Source organism: Schistocerca gregaria, chromosome 6 (assembly GCF_023897955.1).
Source record: "Schistocerca gregaria isolate iqSchGreg1 chromosome 6, iqSchGreg1.2, whole genome shotgun sequence".
In the NCBI taxonomy this organism is placed as follows: domain Eukaryota; kingdom Metazoa; phylum Arthropoda; class Insecta; order Orthoptera; family Acrididae; genus Schistocerca; species Schistocerca gregaria.
The window spans coordinates 236,051,997-236,075,224 of NC_064925.1; positions in this window are offsets into that span (position 1 = coordinate 236,051,997).

A 23,228-nucleotide genomic window follows, 5' to 3' on the forward strand; every position below is an offset into this window, starting at 1 on the left:
CATGTGAAAAATCTTGATCGCTGTCTAATTTATTGACGCTTTTCGATACATCATCAGAACTTAGCTGTGTTAAAAGAAAAAAAAGGAATATGAAATGGCACAGAAAAATTATGTGCACGATGGTCAGACGTTTGCTTCTGCACTTACAGAAAAATACAAGGACGAGCCTTACAGCCACACAGCAGTGAGAAAATAAGGTGCTTAAAGCAGCTCATACATGTATGAAGCCTAGTGTCAAAATGACAGTACATATATATCAGTAAGTGGACCACTCTCTTTCTAATTCTGAAGGTGGCAGAGGTAAAACACAGGGCGCGAAAGCCTATTTACAGTTTATACAGACTCTAGATGGCAGTTATATGAGTCGAGGGGTACGAAAGGGACGGAGTGATTGAGAAGGGACTGAGACAGGGTTGTAGCCTCTCCTCCATGTTACTCAATCTGTATGTTGACCAAGCAGTAGAGGAAACAAAAGAAATATTTGGAGTAGTAAATACAATCCATAAAAAATATATAAAGACATTGAGGTTTGCCTGCAATAATTTAATTCTGTCAGAGATGGCAAAGGACTAGGAAGGGCAGATCAACGAATTGGACACTTTTGAAAAAAGGATATAAGATGCACATCAGCAAAAGCAAAACGACAGTAATGAATTGCAGTCGAATTAAATCAGGTGATGATGGAGTTGGATTAGGAAATGAGACACTTTAAGTAGTGGAAGCGTTTTGCTATTTGGGGAGGAAAATAACTGTAGATGGTCAAAGTAGAGAGGAGCTTTCCTGAAGATGAGAAATTTGTTAACATGTAATATAGATTTAAGTGTCACATAGTCTTTTTGAAAGTATTTGAATGAAGTGTAGCCATGTATGGAAGTGAATCATTGACGATAAATGCACACATCAAAAAAAGTTTTGCAGCACGCCAGTTCCCAGAACTCCTGCACATATACGTTGACTGTTGATACTGTATCACAGACACAGTCCGTTTGACTGTTCAGAGATGTCACTAAACCCACCCAAAAATGTAACCAACCATGCATGAGCACCGCCTGTTAGACTGAGAGGATCCAACAACAGTCATTCCACCAAGAAAGTGGTACACGGTGTTCGTGTTGCCTGTACTTCAAACACGCCTAGACGGTCAATACCGTGGTTCAATCGCTTCCGCATTGTTACTTTGAGCTAGAAAGAGCTCTCAACAAGGAAGTTGTCCAAGGGTATCTGAGTGAACCAAAGAAATGTTGTTCGGACATGGAGGAGATACAAAGACATGGAGGCACAGTCCGTTTGTATTTTTGTCGGAATTTGCAGCATCACTGCATCTATTACGGCCAGCAGTGCGGAAGCCAACTGCCGATGTGAACTTCAGTCCTCTATAATCTGTTATGATAATTCGTATCCCAGTCCTTGGCTAGCACAGAGCACAATGCCGAGCACCGTTTCCAAACTTTGTCATTTTCCGCCCTCGTCATCTACTTCCAACCACAGGGGTGGGGGGTGAGGGGGGGGGCGACCAGCTTATTTGCTGTTGAATATTATTTCGGAACATCTGGATATTGAATTAGTAGACTGAACACACTTCATATTCCATACATCCATAATGAAGAGGTACTACAGGATATAGACTATACCATAAAAAAAGAATATTATACGAGGGAGGACCCAAGAGTAAAGATTAGTTTTCTCTGGCAGTTGGAAGAGCTCTAGTTCCAAATTCTCCCGCTAGGTGTCTTCACTAGGCACCATTCTGCATCGATTGCCCTCGAGGTATTGGTGTGGAAACAATATTGTGGTCAGTGTGGCTGTGTTTTTGTAAGCCTTGTTTTATGTGTTCGACGACTTTACAGTGGCAGACGTTATATATCAACGTGCTAACAACAGATTATGTTTCTTGTTAGGAGAAGCAGCAACGGGAACTGCAGAAGTGCTTCGAACCTCTTATTTGGAGGAAGATTTGAGGTAGGTAATAGTTTGAAAGTGGTTTTCTCGTTTTAAAATTGGTGTAATTTAAAAATACTCACGATCGATGCTTCCCACTACTTACAGAACGGAAACGTTAGAAAAATCCGTATTTAGATCATGTTTGATCGTCCCAGATCAATGAATGAATCTGTGGGAATGACTGAGATAACCTTGAGTTCACGCCAAAGAAGTCCGCCTGAAGATCAGAAGCTTAAGAGTGTTGCAGCAAAATTCGTTCCACGTGCGCTCTCTGAGGATGAGAGAGCCAATCGTTTGCACGTTCGTCGGGAATTGAAGAAAACTGATCCGAATTGTGATTCAAAAGTCATCACGGGCGACGAATCGCGTTGTTATGGATACGACCCAGAAAACGAGGAACGATTCGCTTAATGGAAGACCCCTTCATCATCAGTGCTAAAGCAAGTAAGGCAGGTGATATCCCACGTAAACACAATGTTGACTTGTTTTTTTTTTTCGACATCAAGGCGATAAATTTGTACCCCAGGGTGGTACAGTTGACCAACATTACTACCTTAAAATGCTGAAATGATTATGTGAAGCAATTTGGAAAAGAATGACCTACATTAAAGGAGCTAGCAGACTGGCTTGCTGATTACGACAAATCCCTTTCGCCCACAGCATTATTAGGCAGTTTTGGGCCAAAAGACAAAATGACATCGGTTTCTTAAACACTCTGCTTACCGGACCTGAACCCTTGTGGCTTTCTTTACAGCCAAGACTGAAAAGATACCAGAAAGGGAAGCGTTTTACCATGTTGAAAAGTGTTTTAACAATCCAGACTCTATGCAGCCGGCTTTAAAATTTAAAGAATTTCTCTCTCGATAATACTCTATAACCGACGAATTAACGATATCATCTAAATAGCTTTAATTTGTTATACGGCACTTAAATATGCAGAACTCGTAATTTTTACAAAGGTGGCACAAAACACAAACTCATATCTTACAACAAGAAGAACGGTAGAAAATGTCGGAAATTTCTTCCGGCTGTTTCTGGTGTGCGCTCCTACATGTGATTCTAAAACTGGTCGCTATATTCAAACACCCAACAGCAGATCTAATATGTTTCTCGGTACACTGTCCTACAGGCAAAAAACTCTCCCTTACGTGATTTTATTGTTTGTTATAGTTTAAATTACATCGATGTTCCTCTTACGCAGAAAAATGAATAACTTACTGCATCAAGGATCAGTGTTAGCGCCTATGTTTTTTAACCACTGCATCTCTGACCTGTGTGAAACTGTGCCGAGCAAGTACAGCTATGCTGATCATATTGCTCCAGCTATCCAAAACAAGATGGTGAAAATATACTTACTACTGACGTAAAGACAATGCATTGGTGTACCGCTAAATTGTAGCTAATATCAAATCTAGCAAGATTGAGGTCAGCTGTTTTGAATTGAACAGTAAAATAACGGGATATGAGCTGAAGGTTTAAATAAATAAGACTAAAATCATCTATTAGCAACATCCAAAGTATGTGCAACGTATTCCAGATAGGATCATGTCCTTCAAAAGACAACTTGAAAATGTTTCGCATGAAATATGTTTACGCAAGAATGTCTGCAGCATTAACTGGGGGGAATCGGCAAATATACTACGAACCTCTGTATTAGCCTAAGTCTCGTCTGCAGCAGAGTACTGTGCACCGGTGTGCTTAAGCGGCAAGCGCGTAAATAAGGTGAACACCAAGCTCAAGGGTGCTACAATGATTATAAAGAGACGTATATGCACTAACCCACTATATTGGCTCGCAACACTTAGCTATATCGTCCCACATTCCATGCGGACGCAGGTATTTTTGGTGAAATATAGTAAGGAAACAATCGACAAACCTCTTCTTTCTCTCCGAGAAGATACCTCACTTTTGGAAAGAACTCGACTTGGTTCTAAAAATTGTCTTATGAGAGTGACACAACAACCGCTAGCTACTACCTTCTGCAGGGATACAAAATAGCACGAGAACTGGAGTGATAGTGTATGCTCCGAGGACTGTGACCATATCAGTCCAGTAGAAAAACCTAAGGGCTCTGAACTTCCACGACTGATATGGGATACCCCGAAGAGACTCCGAACGGGACGTGCAATATGTGGACACAATCTCCACAAGTGGGGAAAGATACCCAGCCCCAGCTGTGAGAGTAGGGCTCGTAATCAAACTTTCCAACACGTCGCCCAAGACTATGAACTATGGGCTTATCAGAATTACTTGGCTGATGTTCCCATCCTGTCCTGCCTACAATGTGTCGCCTGTCTGAACGTCAAAATATGAAGATAGAAGTTCCGTAATTCATCTGCTGCGACTTTATGTCTTACATGCTATTTTATTGTACTTTGTATTTCATCTCACTTTATATTATTTTATTCTATATCCCTCATTGATGTATTTTATAGTTTGTCACTGAGCATATAACCAGTGTAAGCCATGTGCGTAGCGCTACAGGCAAAATAAATAATAAATCTTAAATTACATGTTTCTGGTCTCGTACTGTAGAAAATATTACAGTTTGAATTATTCCACCGAACTTAAATCAGACAAATTTAATTAATTTTTGGGCGTTTTGATAGTTTCAAGGTTGTGGAGCAGGAGAGGTGCTCGGATAAGAAATGTTAAGCACTACTTCTGAAAAAACTTATTTTTTTTTTACTAAATAACCAAAGCTTGACATCTATTCGATTCTGGTCCAAACTGCCTTTTACTTACAAAACCATGACAGTTTCAACTTCTGTTGACGAAAGACCTTGCAATACAATTATATCCGTAAAGTATTAAATAACTGTACAATAGAGTAAAATGTCAACTTTACAAGTTCCAAAACTTTCTTTAGTTTTGAAGTTACTGTAAATAAACTTCACAGCGACTTTTAAAAAAAGCAATATATTCCCAATATCTAAAAACTAAATAACTTGAAAGGTAAGCAATTGAATGTCAAGTAGGTCAATGCCTTGTACAATAGGTTAACATCAAGAGCCTCGTTTGCAAAAGAAATCCGTTTACATGGCAGATTAACTTAAGATCTGGTCTGCTGGTACCACTCGTACATACACCTCTGTGGCTGTCAGTTTGGCCTTAAATCTACACAATTTCCGAACATAATAATAATAATAATAATAATTCCTGCTGTAAGGCCACAATTTTTGAGCATTTATACTCGTAATAAAGCACCAAAGTGAATACAATGTCTTGGCCCTTATCAGCATCAGATCTAGGGGTAGTTAGCTGATTTAAAGAGAAGGGTTTTAATTTTCCTACAAACATTACTTAATTACAGAAGGCGCTGAATTACTTGGTGTAATTGGAATCAAGGAATAGAAATAAACGAAAAGAGACTACTAACCAAGAAAGGAAGCTAGGCAAATTAAACTGACAAATTTGAATATGAATAAAACGCACCTTCGTGCATTAGACTTTTTAAATTTAAGAAGGCATCACCGTCGTATTAGTACGCGGTCACTGGAATTAAATCTACGTCTAGCAACCAGATGGTGAACCCCACACAGGTTTGCTTCAGTATCAATTATTAGAGCAGGGTAAGTGCTTGCCAAATAGCCTGGCATCGTTAGTGCTGGAATACCATTCTCGTATACACTGGCCACACTACAAAACCCGTCTAAAGCTGAGAACCTATCACACGTTACGACCAAAAATTTGTTGCACAAGCTATCTCCGGAAGTAAAAAACAACTTTCCTGAAAGAGCAATTCACTCGTAGAACTGAGCCAGCTATCACTCGACACTTTCAGGCATTGCGACACCAGGTACTTTACTCGGCTTGGAGGGACCCAACTGTTCAGCTAATCTTAGCTGTGGTATTTTCAGTAAAAGTGTCCATATTATAATGATGAAGGATTGGTTTCACTCAAAGATATGTTAAACGAAGTACTACCTAGATCCATAACAATGTTGATTAAAAATACAAAAAAGAGATCCGAATACATGTTCGCAAATAAGGCTGTAAACTTATAGGCCAATGCTAAGGATTGATATCATTTATAAGCAGGTAAGAATGCTATTCTTTTGAGAGTATTTAATCTCTAAGACAAAAAAAGGAAAACAACTCAGCCTGGGGGGAGGGGGGGGGGGGGAGATCAGAATTAGATGGAAATTGGTAGATATTATGTACATGTACGGGCTTTCGCTGGCTCTATTATTATTTGCTTTGTTTTATTATCACTCGCGTAACAACTAATATATGAAATAAAATATGTTACTACGAAAATAGCCCCGAAATACCTTTTATTGGTGCTGTGCTATGACATTCTTTGGATCATTAATTTTCAACAAAACAAAATATATTATGTTCTTATTCTTCTGGTTCTGGCTTTTTATTAAAGGAACATTTTTTAGTTGCTGTAACTCACATATTCAACATATCTTCCTTACTTTACAGTTATCGAAAAGGTTAATGAAATTACTTTGTTATCAATACTGATGTTACAGTACGCAATGATTGTTCAACATCTAAATTTTGCAGTGGATTTTTGTTAACAGTGAAACACCAATAAGTACCACGACTAACACGAGAACATGAGACTATTATCGGAGAAAAAGATGTTTTTACTATAAGATTTGCCAGACCAGAACTACGCACAGCAAGATTTCTTTTATGTTATGAATGTAAATTATCTTTTTGCACTGTTAGTGATATATTATCAGCAGCCCGCGTCGACCTGTAAAACACATCATAAAATCTGCTGCTCTGCTCTGCAATTCCGAAAGCTGAAAGAAATAATTTTACTTCACTATTACCTGCCTGCTTCTTTGCGGTATGATAGATTTCATTTAATGCAGTTTGAATGCGCTGCGGCAGCGGTTCGTTCGTTCGTAGCGCAGCTCTGCACCACGAATGGTATTGAAATAACTGATAATGTCTTAAAGGGATGGGATAAAATACCAGCCAAGCTTATTACAAATCATAATGCAGGGATTCACTAAGCAACTCTATTCAAAACATTTAAACAAATCAATTAATTACACACCTTTCCAAGGTTATGTCTAATTGCGTCCCTCTCACGTAACTCCAAGAAGACGACAAAGAAATGAATGTTCTTTTTTTACTATGTATACTAGTCACCTATTCTCATCTTTGTTTGGTATTTAATAAGTATCGTCTGTGGCGGTTTCAGTACTCGCCGTCACAGGTATTATCTAAATAAAAAAAGTACAGAATTCTTTACAAGAACAAAACATGACACTCAATGTTTTTTCCTTATTACATAATATGTCTTTTGTTAAGAGACGTTACAACGCCCCCTGGCAGCAATTGACTAACGTTAAGATTATTTGGGAATATGCTGCCACTAACGTCCGTTTCGTCATTGTTTGTCACCTTATTTGGAATATTCACTATTCACTTGTTTGCTCTTTTGTACTATAGTTTTAATTACACTCTTTATGGTTTTCTCACGCTTTGCGAGGTGACCGTAAACCTAGTCCCAGGGTCATTACAGTTTTCTGGCTCCCCCATTCGGGCTGTGTGCGATCAGGAAACCTAGGAAAACTGCGCCGGAGCCATGGTCATGTCGCCTGGTTTGTCGTAAAACGCAGTCTGATTGTTCATCAAAAAAGGTTGTAATTTATCAAATATTCCCAGATAACAAAGGTTATTTATGACAAATTGTTAAACTTTTAGTCCCCTTGTTGAAAATGTACCTTCTACACTCTTTAACATTCGTGGTAATATTTGTGTTCCGTGTCACACTGAAAGTCAATCATTAAATAGTTTTACCGTAGTGTAATGGATTGTGTCTACACTTACTCACGAGAAATGTTCTACCATGGTATGGCATTCGTGTCAGTTTGTTTCACTAATATGACGAAAACATATAACATATATCATCGAACAAATGTATAATCTGAGTTTATACACAGTAAACTAAAGAAACAAATGTTTGTCACGTAATTTCGTGTCCAATAAATCATTTTCGTATTAGTACATTAACAGCGTAGTTGGTAATGTTCGGTTGAATGTCGACAATGTCGTACGGAGCGGGCGGCGCGAAGCAATTGTGGCGTAGCGTCGTCTGGAACGCGGCGTGCCAACGACCGCTGGGGTCGACGTCCTGTCCACCGTAACAGCGACGGCGTGTTGGGGTGGCGCCCGAGCAGTCGCGAACAGCGCCGAACCATTCACCAATGTCGGCGTGTTGCAGTTGTTTCCCGCGACCGGCTGGCTCGCGGCACGGCACCCGTCTCTGCTTCTCCGCACGGCTCCCCGTCACAACGCCTGAAACAAATATTCCACAACGGTGTACTGTCTTTAAGGATACAGATTATAAGCTGTGGAAGAAAATGCAACTTGGTTAAAAGCGTTTATTGTTCAGCAAGCCGTCGTTTCGCTGGTATGCACAGGATGTTCTGGCGTGATAACGGGTTTCTTGTGGCTTCACAAGTGAATCGCATTGTGACACTGGTATTTAGGGTTCGTCACACGAACGTTGTCCTACACACTTTCATTTGTTCTCACGGTCGATACGGTGCCAGAGCGTCTCTCAACACGCGAAAATGTTTCGGTTCATACACACTAAATGTTTCCGTTGAGCGATGTTTGTTTGAATCGGCTCCGAACGGATCACTAACTACCGTTTTTAGACACAGTAAATTTATTGTTCGTTGAGAACTGAACTATGACAGTTAGTCACTCAACCCTTGACATATCCCGACGTATATATTGGTGCAGATACAACAGTCATTTTCTGTCCCTGCTACACACAAAATTCATCCTTTCCTAGATTGTTTATGCACACAGTTTATTTTTAATGCATATCACCTGTTCTTAGCATAATCACTCTCATCTACATTGAGCCCATTGTGTTTACCATGTCATTACACACTTGTAGTATTGTTATTAGGCATATATGGCTTTTTTTGTAATTATTTAAAGGTGTGTGATTTTTGGTAGATAGTTTTCTTTTCCTTTTTCGGTATAGCTTGCTAGGTTATCACCCATTTTTCCTTTTTCGGTATAGCTTGCCAGGTTATCACCCATCTAGCAAACAGATTTTATCATGTGCATGACAGCTGGACTTGGGCATATTGCTCAATAAATACTTCATTTAGTACTAGTATTTTTTTAATGATGTGCGCTACAGGACTACAGTGTAGTTTCCGCGTTGACTGACATGATTCGCGTACCGCGTAATTAATACTCAATAACATATACCAAGTACACAGGCTTCAATTGAAGCATCGATACATACAAAGCGTACGTTATAAGGAACGGGTTTGTCATTGATTGAGTTCTGCTCCAGTGTCGTTCTCAGATCACTATTGGCAGTACGTTATATCGCATAATTGTTTTGTACTACAAAGTTTTTTCTCAGTAGAGACACTCTCTCAGGGTGCCTTAATTCTAACACAACTACGCCTGTTACATTACTACGTGAAATCTCATCATTAATTGTACTTAGTTACTACAAATTAAAAATGATTCAAGAAATTATTCATTACTTTGTCAACAAAAAGATTGTCCATTGCTTGATTAGCATATAGTATTTTAATGACACTAATTGTCTGTAAACAATATCTTCAATTTGCGTGCTATTGCTCAGTTTATTGATTCTACTTTCATGCTATGTTACTTATTTATGTCTTGCTTTCTCAAGATTTTAAATACACACAAATCCTTTCTTAAATCTAACAATACTTATGCTCTAAAACACAATTGAAATCGTCTTACTGCTACTATTTACATCTGACAGGTCATTGAATAAATAATTTTACTATTCCGTTCTAACATCTTTCGAATCTCTTTAGCCACTACTTCCCTCCTCTACCAAGGGATGGAGTAAGATGCGCGACAGTATGTTTTGTGGGCATCACATCTATGTGATAGTGGTACCCCTTGATTATTCCTGGTCGCTCGGAAATACCATGGTATATTCCGATAGCAGCTACGTCAACTGTTGCTTTTGTATGTTGCTTAAACTTTCAGATTCCTGTACTTTGGTTTGAAATGCATCAACATTTGTTTCAAAATTTCTATCTTCCATACTAGGATAATAGAGATCTGCCACATGTGAATAATCATTGAGGTATGACACCCAGGGGTTCCTACATTTGATATTAATTCGGTTGCAACATGGCACAAGTGCCTCCTTCGATTTCATTATAGACAACTCAATTCTTCTACCTTTATTAACTATGCTTAGTTTTCCCGAGGAGAGGTCGATCACTGCGTCCCTCTCACGGAGAAAATCTACTCCCAGAATGCAGGCCACCTTTAACCCTTTAACAATGAAGAACGACCTCACTATGGCTTCGCCCTCCTTACAAATCTCCACCTGCACCTGGTTCTTAACTAATTGGCTCTGTGCACTTATAGCTCCAGACACCTTGCAATCATTAACCGGGAAAGTCGGTATGCTACGTCCCTTCCCCAGCGCTTTAAACAATTCTGTACTCATTACACTCACTGAGGCACCTGTGTCGATGATTATATTCACTGCAACATCATTGATTTTCGCTTCTATTATGGCTTGCACATTTTCTTTGCTATCTTCCTTTCATTCATGCGGTTCGGTCAGTAGATCTTTATCCATACTGATACCGTCGTTTTATCGCAACATATGATTTCCAGACACATTATTGTCATTCGTGCTGCTCTCACTCCACCCCTCGGCCAGCGATGGAGAGCATATCGTGGCCGATTCTAGTTTGTTGGATGGCTTGCTTGCGCGGTACTTGGTCGGCTATTGTCCGCGACCTCTACTATGTGTACGTTTTGATTTGTAGGTCGCCACGACTGCGCAATAGGCGCGTTTTGCAGTGGTGGTCTGTTGTTATCGTACCGGTCATTACCTTGCCGTTCTGGGCTTGGTCGCTGATTCTGATTCCAATCGCGATTACTGTCGCTGTAATTGCTGTGCCACTGACCTCGCGCATTTTTCCAGCGGTTGGTCCCTGGCACTCCGGAATCGTACCGGTCGTCAAATCGACGCTTTTTATTATGGGACGGCTGCCCATACCCGTTCTGACTTCTACCATTATTACCATTTTTCGAGTGCTCTTGCCGCTTGTTACCGCACCCACCATTTCCATGGTTGTGGTTTTGTACACTATTATTTCTGTCATGTTTACACCCTGATTTATTGTTCCATGAGTGATCACACGCTGCTTTTGCGTCTTCCTGAATTAAGTCTATAGAATCTAGAACAGACAGGAAATGTTCCATGTCGTTCTGTGGTACTTGTATTAGTTTCTCTTTGATATGAATGTGTAAATGTGATTTTAGGGGTCTTATTATGTCTCTTGGTGAGATCGGCTCATCCCAGCAGCGTGGCTTGTTTATATACTTCTCGAAATACCGTCTCAGATTCCCAAGCCGGGGTGAATACCGTTCGAGATTGTATACTTCTTTTCTTAGCCGCTCTTGTATACAAGGCGACCAGTATTTCGACAATAACGCCCTTTCGAACTGTTCATACGTCATGCAGCTGTCTGCTACTTCCGTAGCCCACAACGCTGCATCACCCTGAATGTATGATATAACGTATTGAATTTTCTGTCCTTAGTTCCACACACTAGGCAAGATATTTTTAAAGCTTTTTATGAATACTACTTCCGTTTAGTAGTAAACGTTTGAAACTGCCTATTTTAGATCAAACTTTCTTCAACCAATATTTTTGGACTATACTGGTTTGCTCCTGGGACATAGGCTGTATGCTCCGAACCGAAGCTACAGCTCTTCGCATTATCGCCTAAAGATTCACCATTGTTGCGTCGCGCATAAGTTTGTGCGTTGCCAAAAACATCGGCTGTTGGCGACATAGTTTCATGTTCAAGGTGTTTGCTGCTCTGTGCTAAACACTTTTCCTATTCGGATATCCGTTTGGTGATATTCACTTGCCACTGCGGAATATCCTCACTGAGTATTTGTTTGATGGTTTGAACGTCTTTCTGTACTTGACTATTTACTGCAGTACTGAACGATTCGGAATCTCTATCTGCCATGGCTGCTTGTACCTTAGAATCAATATTTTTGTCGATATCGCTCTCCTTCTTTTCTAGCCATGAGTTAAATTCGGTTTAAATTTTAGTCGCTTGTTCGTTCCACTTCTGCTCTACAAGCTGTGTGGAATCTATTTCTAGCTTTTCTAATCAGTTGGCCAAGACACCTATCTCGTCTACAATGGTAGTGTTTGCTACTTGAAGATTTTTTACCTGTACAGTCAACTCCTGCACGGCCGTAGGTATTGACTCATAATTCTGTTTCGTACAGGCAGTCTCTTTTTTCATAATTTCTAACGATTGCACAAGTTGCTGATCCCGCTCAGCTTGCTGGCGATCCCGCTCGGCCTGCTGGGCAAGAAACGTTTCCTCTAGCTGGCGATCTCGCTCAGCCTGCTGTGCAAGAAAGATCTCAATTTTTTCGTCCTTTTCAGCTTGTTGTTACGCAAATTTTGGTAGGTAATCCAGCACACGCTCTAATAACGCATGAAGTGAATACCCACGAGGCAGATTACCACTCTCTGGTTCCTGCTTTTCTGGGGGTGGTGCAATTTCTTTATCTACATCTCCTTGAGCACTGGTGGGAGGTGGCACCACTTCCTGTGCCCCTGCCCCCACATTTTCGCATGGTATATCCTCAAAGAGAGTACTTGTACTGCTTAATGCACCCGTTTATAAATTCCCTGCACTAACTAATGGCTGTTCCTCAGTATCCATATTGATCGGACGTTGACTACGCAATTTAACCGTATTCATAAATTACCTACTCGAACACAGGATCTGACAGTTTTGCCAAATATGGTAATTTGTCTAATATACACTGCACACTAAAAATTACTATCTGCACTCAACTTTGCCCTGTCATAAATACTAACGTCAAACTACACACACCACTAGCGATATGAGTTCACCTCACTGGAGTTAAGTTTCTACAAACAGGACAACTACACTGTAGTCTTACCTTTAGTTTATCTGATTTCGGGGTTCTGCTGCCCCCGGATTATGTAGTCGTTACAGTTTCTCAGTACTATCAGGATCTTTTCCTCTGACTCGCTTGCAGTGGTGCGTTTTTTCATGAAAGAATTTTTATACATTCATTTATACATGGCATTAATTATGACACACATACAAACATTTATCACTAAATACATACATGTATATAACAATAGACAATGAAAGATAGTACATAAAACAGTTATTATTTTCGTGGCCACTGCAAATTCGGCCTCGCCTTTTTGGGCGACAGTTTCGCTGGCTCTATTATTATTTGCTTTGTTTTATTATTACTCGCATAACAACTAATATATGAAATAAAATATTTTACTACGAAAAGAGCCCTGAAATACCTTTTAGTGATGCTGTGCAGTGACTTTCTTCGGATCAAAATTTTCAACAAAACAAGATATATTATGTTCTTATTCTTCTGGTTCTGGCTTTCTATTAAAGGAACATTTTTTCGTTGCTGTAACTCACATATTCAACATTTCTTCCTTACTTTATAGTTATTGAAAAGGTTAATGAAATTACTTTGTTATCAATACTAAAGTTACAGTACGCAATGATTGTTCATCATCAAAATTTTGCAGTGGATTATTTTTAACAGTATAACACCGATAAGTACAACGACTAACACGAGAACATGAGACTATTATCGGAGAAAAAGATGTTTTTACTATAAGATTTGCCAGACCAGAACTACGCACAGCAAGATTTCTTTTATGTTATGAATGTAAATTATCTTTTTGCACTGTTAATGATATATTATCAGCAGCCCGCGTCAACCTGTAAAACACATCATAAAATCTGCTCTGCATTTCCGAAAGCTGAAAGAAATAATTTTACTTCACTATTACCTGCCCGCTTCTTTGCGGTATGATAGATTTCATTTAATGCAGTTTGAATGCGCTGCGGCAGCGGTTCGTTCGTTCGTAGCGCAGCTCTGCACCACGAATGGTATTGAAATAACTGATAATGTCTTAAAGGGATGGGATAAAATACCAGCCAAGCTTATTACAAATCATAATGCAGGGATTCACTAAGCAACTCTATTCAAAACATTTAAACAAATCAATTAATTACACACATTTCCAAGGTTATGTCTAATAGCGTCCCACTCACAATCTTGACAAAAGAATGCTACGCAAGCGTACAATATATCGTCACAGTGTCTTCCTACTCACGTAACTCCTAGAGGACGACAGAAAAATTAATGTTCTTTTTTCACTATTTATACTAGTCACCTATTCTCATCTTTGTTTGATATTTAATAACTATCGTCTGTGGCGGTTTCAGTACTCGCCGACACAGATATTAACTAAATAAGAAAAGTACTTAATTCTATACAAGAACAAAACATGACACACAATGTTTTTTCTTTATTACATAATATGTCTTTTGCTAAGAGACGTTACAGGACGAACAAATAATTACACAGAAAAACTGAATGTTTTATACAAAAAAAAGGACCTCACAAATAACGAGTTGGTCCAACACTGGCTCTTACCTGTTGGACGAATGTTATGAAAACAAACACTCGAAACCGACGTTTCACGTAAGTCACATGCATCGAAAATCTGTAACGCAACCACCTATGTGTGGCGTGTTTATAATCATGTATTATTTATATTTTAGAATAATGAACCTAAAAAAATACACCACATGTCATAAAGAAAGCATGTAAACCGTCTGAGGATGAATCTCAACGATTCGAAACCAGTAACGGTATTCTTTGAATAAACGAACTGAAAGTAAGTACAACCGTCTGTCCACACAGCACATCAAACAGCGGTTCTCTGTGCACGGCTAGATTTGCACTAAGGCTGTGCCGCCGTCTGCACGAGGATTTACTCAATCTGCGTCTCTCTCTCTCTCTCTCTCTCTCTCTCTCTCTATCTATCTATCTCTGTCTGTGCCTATCTTCTTTCTCTGTCCGCCTGTCTTCTCTCTAGCACCACCTTGCGTGCCCTTTTAAGACTAGTCGCACCAGAGTTTCTCAACTAGCTGCGATTTAACACGAGATGTCGAACCACGAGCAACGCTGGAACAACGTCGTACACGCCACGGCGCAGTTTCGATTTTTGTTCTATTTTCTAATGTTTTACTTGATATTATTAACAGAATATACGTAGTTGGTTCTTGTAAGCATTCCATCAATAGAGTAGAAGAGAGACGTAGAAATGAAGCTGGTGTCTGAGTGAATCGTGGCGGGAATTTTTGGCTTCGCATTTCGAATTCCTGGCACCACTACCTCGCTCTGTAACCTGATGTCCCTTTTCTTTGAGGACACTAAGATCTTTGCTCAAGGTTATTGATGGGGGACCGGGGATGTTGTCATGTGGCAAGTTGGGGGTGGCAACGGAGCGAGGAGGAAGATGTGAGAGTTCCGCCCGGCGACTAAGGCGAGAACTTGTGCAGGGGTCTTCGGCACGGAGTTCGGCGAGTGGTTGCTGGGCATATTTGTGCACCGATTTAAATCCGTGGCTGATTTAGAGGGCCGTCTTCGTAGCCTGACAAACCAGCTCTGGGACATGACACTCCGATGAGAGAGTGGAAGCTAGTTTCGCTGCGCTGAATTCTGGACCTCCTTCGAAACCGGCAAACTTCTGCTTCAATTCATGATTTTCAGCTAAGTTTTGAATTTTGAGGTCTTAACTGCTATATTCTTATTCATACCTATAGGCCTGTTGCGACTTCTTAGCTGATCTATTTTACCAGCTGTTGGTTCCTTGAAATATGACTGTTGTTTGCTTTTCCTGAGTCCTAAAAGGATATCTTAAACTGAGTGAGCTGATCGTGTTTCCTGAATCGGAGCGAAAACGTGTGCCTTCTATGCTGTCCTCACGCACTACATAGATGGTTGGATTTTTGCCGACAAACCTGCCAAACGTCTTCCAACAACAGAGAAGTCATTTTCTCTTGTAATACGACCGAGTGCCAGTTACGAGATACCTTCGGGCATTTCCGACGTCATCGCTCTTTTAATTATGGTGGCCTAGAAGGTGCCTGCGCCTAAAAATTTGCAATTGCTAAGGCTATGTAAATGGGTCTGGCAGCCTAGTTTTCTTTTGACCGTTTCGCCGTCGTTGTAGAGACGGTATCTTCCAGCGAAGCGGGTATACTGCTTGGCTAGTTATTCTAGAATGAAATTTTCACTCTACAGTGGAGTGTGCGCTGATATGAAACTTCCTAGCAGATTAAAACTGTGTGCCGGACCGAGATTCGAGGTCGGGACATGTGCTTTTCGCGGGCAAGTGCTCTACCGACTGAGCTACCCAAGCACGACTCAAGCCCCGTCCTCACAGCTTTAATTCCGCCAGTACCTCGTCTCCTACCTTATAAACTTCACAGAAGCTCTCCTGCGAACCTTGCCAAGGTAAGCCATGTACTACCTCCAAATACTGCTTGTACATCACAAGTGAAGTTCAGACGCAGTACACGAAAAACAATTGGTCCTCCAATCAATTGCTGCTTGGAAAACTGCCCAGACAGGTCAATATCAATAGCTTTTAACGTCCTGTACACAGGAACACTGCGCCGCCAGCGACGACGGTAACCTAGACGTAGCAGAGGCATTGCTGAAGCACGTTAACACAAGGTTCAAATGGTTCAAATGGCTCTGAGCACTATGGGACTCAACTGCTGTGGTCATTAGTCCCCTAGAACGTAGAACTACTTCAACCTAACTAACCTAAGGACATCACACACATCCATGCCCGAGGCAGGATTCGAACCTGCGACCGTAGCAGTCGCATGGTTCCGGACTGCGCGCCTAGAACCGCGAGACCACCGCGGCCGGCGTTAACACAAGGTTCGCAAGGTTCGCAGGAAAGCTTCTGTGATGTTGCTTGGATAGCTCAGTCGGTAGAGCACTTGCCCGCGAAAGGCAAAGGTCCCGAGTTCGAGTCTCGGTCCGGTACACAGTTTTAATCTACCTGGTTAGTTATTGTTACTATCACATAATTAACCTTGTTATGTTAATATTTCTTTTACCGGACTGTACCCAACGAAAATGGCCTTGGAAGGCTGGTCCTCTCGTTCACACATTTCTCGGCCTGCCTATTTGGTATAGTCTTGTGCTCTTTTCGTATAAGGATTCTGATGTACCCCTTGTGAGGAGTCAATTCCAACTCTTGGTTACATAACTGAAACAGTTATTCTTGAAAGCCTCCCTGTTTTCTATTCGGCAGTCTTACTTAACTGAAGCTGTTATCATCGAAGGCCTGCCTGTTTCTTGTCTTGTAATTTTGCTGAACTGAAACTGTTATTATTAAAGGCCCCCCTATTTTCTATTTGGTATCTGAGGCTGTTATTATTGAATTCCTGCGAATTCACTTTTAATTAAATTAAGAACTACTTCATAATTTGTGTTAGCTGCAACTCTTATTAATCAAGGTCTACTTGTTTTTATTGCCCTATTATGAGAGCTGATATCTCACCCAATCTGTGCTGTAATTAACAGAAGTTGTGACTGCCAAAGGCCTACCTGTTTCAGAGGTATTTATTTCAATAAGGTACTAAGATAAAATGAAACATGATGGTACATGGGCCCTAACGTTTCGCCTTACATCCCTTTATCCATAATTGTAGGTTTCACTGTGAACGCCTGAGAGGGTACATCAATACCAACAAACACTACCATACCACAAAGCAAGAAGATACGGCTGACAGTCTTTAACAACAACGTGAACCAGGAAGTCCCTTCCATGTGGTGTCCCCACACTGCAATCAATTCCACTCCACGCGTTGCGGAGCCAATATTGCCCATCAGGCTGTCTTGGGGAAGTGCAGTGATTGGATATTTGTGAAAGGACGTGACGAGGGGAAAGGAAAGCGGACATAGCGCCAGTGCTGGCCCCCATGTGGTAATTAGGCAGGTAGCGCGGCGGCGCTGTCAGTTACCATTAGCACAGCACGTGCGTGCCCACGTGATGTGCCGCTCGGAGCTGGCCTCCGCCTGCCAGGGCCGACCCCTCACCCCACTGTGCGCCTGGTCGATAGGCCGCCCGCATCGCCGGTCGCTGTGGGACCACATCAAATGGACAGCAAGGGACGGCAGCGGGAGCGCGACATTCTTTTTTTTTTGTTATTTTTTTTTCAATCCGCCTCCGCGTGTCTAGTAAAGAGAGGGCATTACGCGACGGCAGGCATACGCAGCAGAGTAACGGCAGCGGAGCGTGTACAGGTTTGTGTTGCATGTTTGATAGAAACGCGCTGATAAAACAATGGCCATGCGCCCATTAGCGTACTCAGCTGTGCGCCCGTAGAACCCATTTCTCGCGTCCCCCACTCCTTCAGCGAATGTTATTGCATAATCCTTTTAGCCGATTTGATGCAGTGTGAGTATTAATGTAGCTGATTAGAAGATCCTCATAAGCAAATGCAGCTGCAGTTGCTTAATATACTCGTAATTACACACCGGTGGCATCAATGACGTGCAAAAAAGAACAAAAATATCTGCTGATTATTCATATGCGCTGTGTAACTATACTGCCTGACAAACAAAGTGAAATACCCAGGGCACATTGTTGGATGTCAGAGAAACTTCGTACATACACACACACACATCATCGGCGATTGTGTCAATGATTAGAGAAATGCCATTTTATGTGGCTGGTAAAACGGCAACAAATGTGCATTAGTGTCATCTGTGATTAGTGTTGTTAATATGGCTAGTAGCTTATATAAAGGGCGTGAACAATGTAAGATGTTTAAGGGTCACAGGAAGGTCGTGGAAATGCCACTAACTCGTGTAAGACGACGTAATCAGAACCTTACTGAGTTTGGAAAAGATTAATTGAGAGTCTCTGCTTGGGCAGTACATATGGGCGTGGCCTTTTATCGCCGTACAATTATATATTTTTATTTTTATAATTATATATTTTATGATTTTGGTTGGCGTACTTTAAATATTGTGGACTAGCAACGAGACTTTTAATTAACTTATACCGCCATAACACCCGTACGGACATCGGCTGCCCCGAAGTACGTACGATATAATATTTTTTAAACACAACGCGCGACTCACAGCCTTCTAATAAACAGTTTGCGTCAGCGCTGCTATTTAGAAGAGAAAATAGACGCATTCTTACGCAAACTGTAATTATTAATATGGGTCTCAGGGGATACTGGTTATTTATGTACCGAATGTCACAAAGATTAACTGAAATATTGCGGAGCGTATTGAATGTAATGATTTTCAATATTTCTTGTTCATTATTTGCAACGCAAAACTGGAGAGAATCTCATCTGCAGTTAGGCGGCCAAAATGAAACATACTGAACTCATTCAGTGCTGTGAATTTGGTAAATGAAATCTATCACTACTCTTTTTAACTTTGAAATTAATGAAAGATCAAAATTGAGAAGTCTCTCGCATTTACGTTTAATATTATGACATAAAATTTTAATTAAATAATACAGTCAGCGTAATGCCCGACTAAATCCTGCTAGGGGAGGTGAGCTCCCTGCACGATGAAGTTCTGTAAATTTTTTGTTAATCATAATTAATGGTTGCGATCATGAGAGGTGACAAGTAAGTCAATATTACACACTTTCTAATAACCATTATGAGTATATTTTACTAAATTATAACCAAACTTACATTAAATGTTATCCAGCGCTACAATGAGGGCCTACCTCTAGAAGAAACAAAAATAGGGGAGCTAGTTCAATCCATGCATTCTCTCTGATCTTCATGGCCTTTGTTATACAGATATTATACCAAAAAACTGTATTTTGTTAATTACATCGATATTCGTGTTTTCATAATAACAACGTACGTTCTTTACTATTTGTTATACATCGCGCAGTCTTTAGATAACTTATGTTTCACATATCTCATAGCAAAAAGTTCTTTTCCCTTACTCCAAATGTCCATTTATGTGACGTACCGTCACAGCAGCTCGTTGAATCCTGCAGTATCCACGTTTGTGAAATATTGGTATACGACAGTTGCCTGACGTTGAACTACGTGGAAACGTGAAAAATAGCCATACTCGTCAAATAGACTAGGGTCGAGCATGTCACACGAGCACTATGGAAGGTCGCCATTTTGTGTTCCAAGTACATTGTAGCAGATCCACGTTTGTGCCTGCCATCCATGAAAAAGTAATCGACTTTTATTTTATCCGTAATTTATACGAGGTGGTGGCTGAAAAATTCAGTGTTAAAATGTCGGCACAACCACCTGTTTCTTGTAAAAAAAAAAAAAAAAAAAAAAAAAAAAAAAAAAAAAAAAAAAAACACTAGAATTTACTAGTTTGAAGTCTTGATCTTCAGAATTCATAAACAAGGTCAATATAAATAATAAAATAACGAGGATACTTCCCCTGCAGCAATGTCTTCCTAAGATGTACACTCGACAGCACATGAAGTGGGACGTATGCAACCAACACAGCTTGACTGTGTCGCAGTAGTTGAAGTGTATGGTACATACTGGGTACCACAAGAGATCACTAGATAACACTGCTCTTTATAGCAATAAGTCCAGATGTAAACAAATAACATCATACAACAAATATTAGAAAATAAGTTATTAGAGATGAGACAGTCCTTACGCTTCTAAATTTAACTTCATTAGAATAAGTAACACTGCGGAAGACTTATCACCGTCATAAACTGAAATGTTGAGCTGCTGTTGGTGATCTGAACTTGAATCCACTGTTATCCAAACAAAGCTGGCGTGTCTGATCGAGACCTGACTAGGAATAAATAGACGAAGTGTTCACCAGGATCAGCTTACAAGGCCGAATGTCCGAACCTAGAGATAAATGATGATACATTTAGCACTGCACCGGGAACCCTGTTGAAGCATATATTGCCCCTGAGAAGTAACCACGAAAAGCATGTAATAAAGTGCAACGCACAAGTGTGAACCGCCATGAAGTAAAGCTGTGATGGTGGAAGGCGTGTACAAGCCAATACCTATATGAATTGTTATGTCAGATATTAAATATGTTTACCGGTTGTGTGATACTGGAACCTGCAACGAGAATACAAACTAATTTTGTCTGGTAGGGACTCGAAATCAGCACCTTTCACTATTGTCTCATTGCTACAATTAGACGTGAAGTATTTATTGATTTCTCATTAGTAGCGAGATGTGCATATGCTTGGCTAGAGATAATGCAATGTTTACTTCTGTGCTACTGAGGACTCAAACCCCACACATGACGTTGTCATTGACCCCACACAAAGAGGTGTCAGCTACCAAATGTCCTTTCACTATTGCTTAGGATCGAGCCGTTCGTAGAGACCTGGAGGAGTTTGGTATGAAATGGTTCAAATGTCTCTGAGCACTATGGTACTTAGCTGCTGAGGTCATCAGTCCCCCAGAACTTAGAACTACTTAATCCTAACTAATATAAGGACATCACACACATCCATGCCCGAGGAAGGATTCGAACCTGCGACCGTAGCGGTCGCGCTGCTCCAGACTGTAGCGCCTAGAACCACTCGTCCACTTCGGCCGACGGAGTTTGGTATCATGAGGAAACAAGGAAATAATATGACAGCATCATGTCGAAGAGTTCAAATCATGAGAAAAATTGTAATCCCAGTCCACTGCCAATATATTTAAAAGCTAAAGGTCACGTAAAATAAGAAATCTAGGTCTACGACCTTACATGACAATTAGTTCCTGAACTTAAGTAACATTACTAGTGCAAAAAAGCTTATTAGAGGAAGAGTTTGTGCAAATAGCGTCTTCTGCACCTGACAGCCAAAGCGATTCAAACTCTGTTCCAGTTGGTTGCGAAAGGGCATATTCAATGTTGATTTTGAATAGCGGCACAGTCCTGCGTTCTTTACTTGGAATTACTGTCACCCATGCCTTCGTCATTACAAATTATCCTCAGTCCAACTAACCACCGAATTTCACTTGTGTTAGCGTCATGTTTTTATCGTAATGAGGTACACAGCACACCATACTAGCAGTACTGACTTCTACTTGAAGTGTTGGTGTGAATAGCCTATTTGTGGTCTAGTAATCAACATCATGCAGTGGAAATGCAAAGCCTTGATATCAAATCCACCCTTTTCCTTTCTTTTTTAAGCTGTAATTCCGTCTGTCTGCTAAGAATATGTCTGACAGAATGTCAGAGACCGGATCGTTCATTTCCTAATCAGACAGTAATAGAAAAATATTGAGGAAACAGGTTTGTGAAGAGACCATTTTCACCGCCATCAGTCAACGGCTTCTTGGTTCAGACTGACGTCTGCCCAAGTGATCGCGACGTATCATGCATAGAGTCTATGATCTTCAGCGAAATTTCCTGCACTCAAAGTAGCAAATATAACATTAGTCAACGTTGCGTATGATATAGTACTATTTTTCAGTGTGGTACGTGTTAGTTTTGTACGTAAAGTTGCTTTAAGTATTTTTTACTATGGTCTTTTTCTTTGGAGTTTGTAGTATAGCTCGTGCCATGACAACATGAATATTTCTCATCTTTGACATTATGAAAAGTCTAAAACGGAGAAAAGTCTGACATTTGTGACATTGTGATTTGTTTGTATTTAATAAAAGCATGAAAGCAGTGGAGGCAGTTCGAACACCTGTGCCCTGTGTGTAATCATTGCTACTGACAAGGTTAGTTCGTATCGTTTCAGTTACGATCGTTTGGAGATAAATTAATCACCACTTTTAGGAATGTAAATAGACGTTGATGGAGGACGTTTCTATGATTTGCAACTATGGTCAATAACAGTGAATCCTACAATTGGGAAGTTTGATGAAGCGAACCCTTATCCAATATTTGCCTTCAGGAATCATACGGAGATTAAAAGAAAGGAAGCAGGATGTCGGTGCAACTTCCCGTCGAAAACGAGATTAGATACGAAGCAGAATCTCAAACTGGGAAAAATGCAGGAGGAAGTCGTCTGGTTCTCGCTTCCCGCGCCCAGGTTCCCGGGTTCGATTCCCGGCGAGGTCAGGGATTTTCTCTGCCTCGTGATGACTGGGTGTTGCGTGATGTCCTTAGATTAGTTAGGTTTAAGTAGTTCTAAGTTCTAGGGGACTAATGACCATAGATGTTAAGTCCCATAGTGCTCAGAGCCATTTTTTGAAGTCGTCTGTGTCCTTCCAAAGGATTGATACTAACATTTGCCACAGATTTATGGAGATCACTATAACCATAAACCAGTTTTGCCTGATGGCGATCTGAAGTGCTGTATGGTAACTTCATCAGGAAAAAATAGTGAGCAAGCCATAAGAAACTTGGTCTCAAACAAAGGCCTGTATACGCTAAAAAATGTATTGTTATTGATATACATCTGTTTTCCAAAGAAGCTGTTTTTGTTA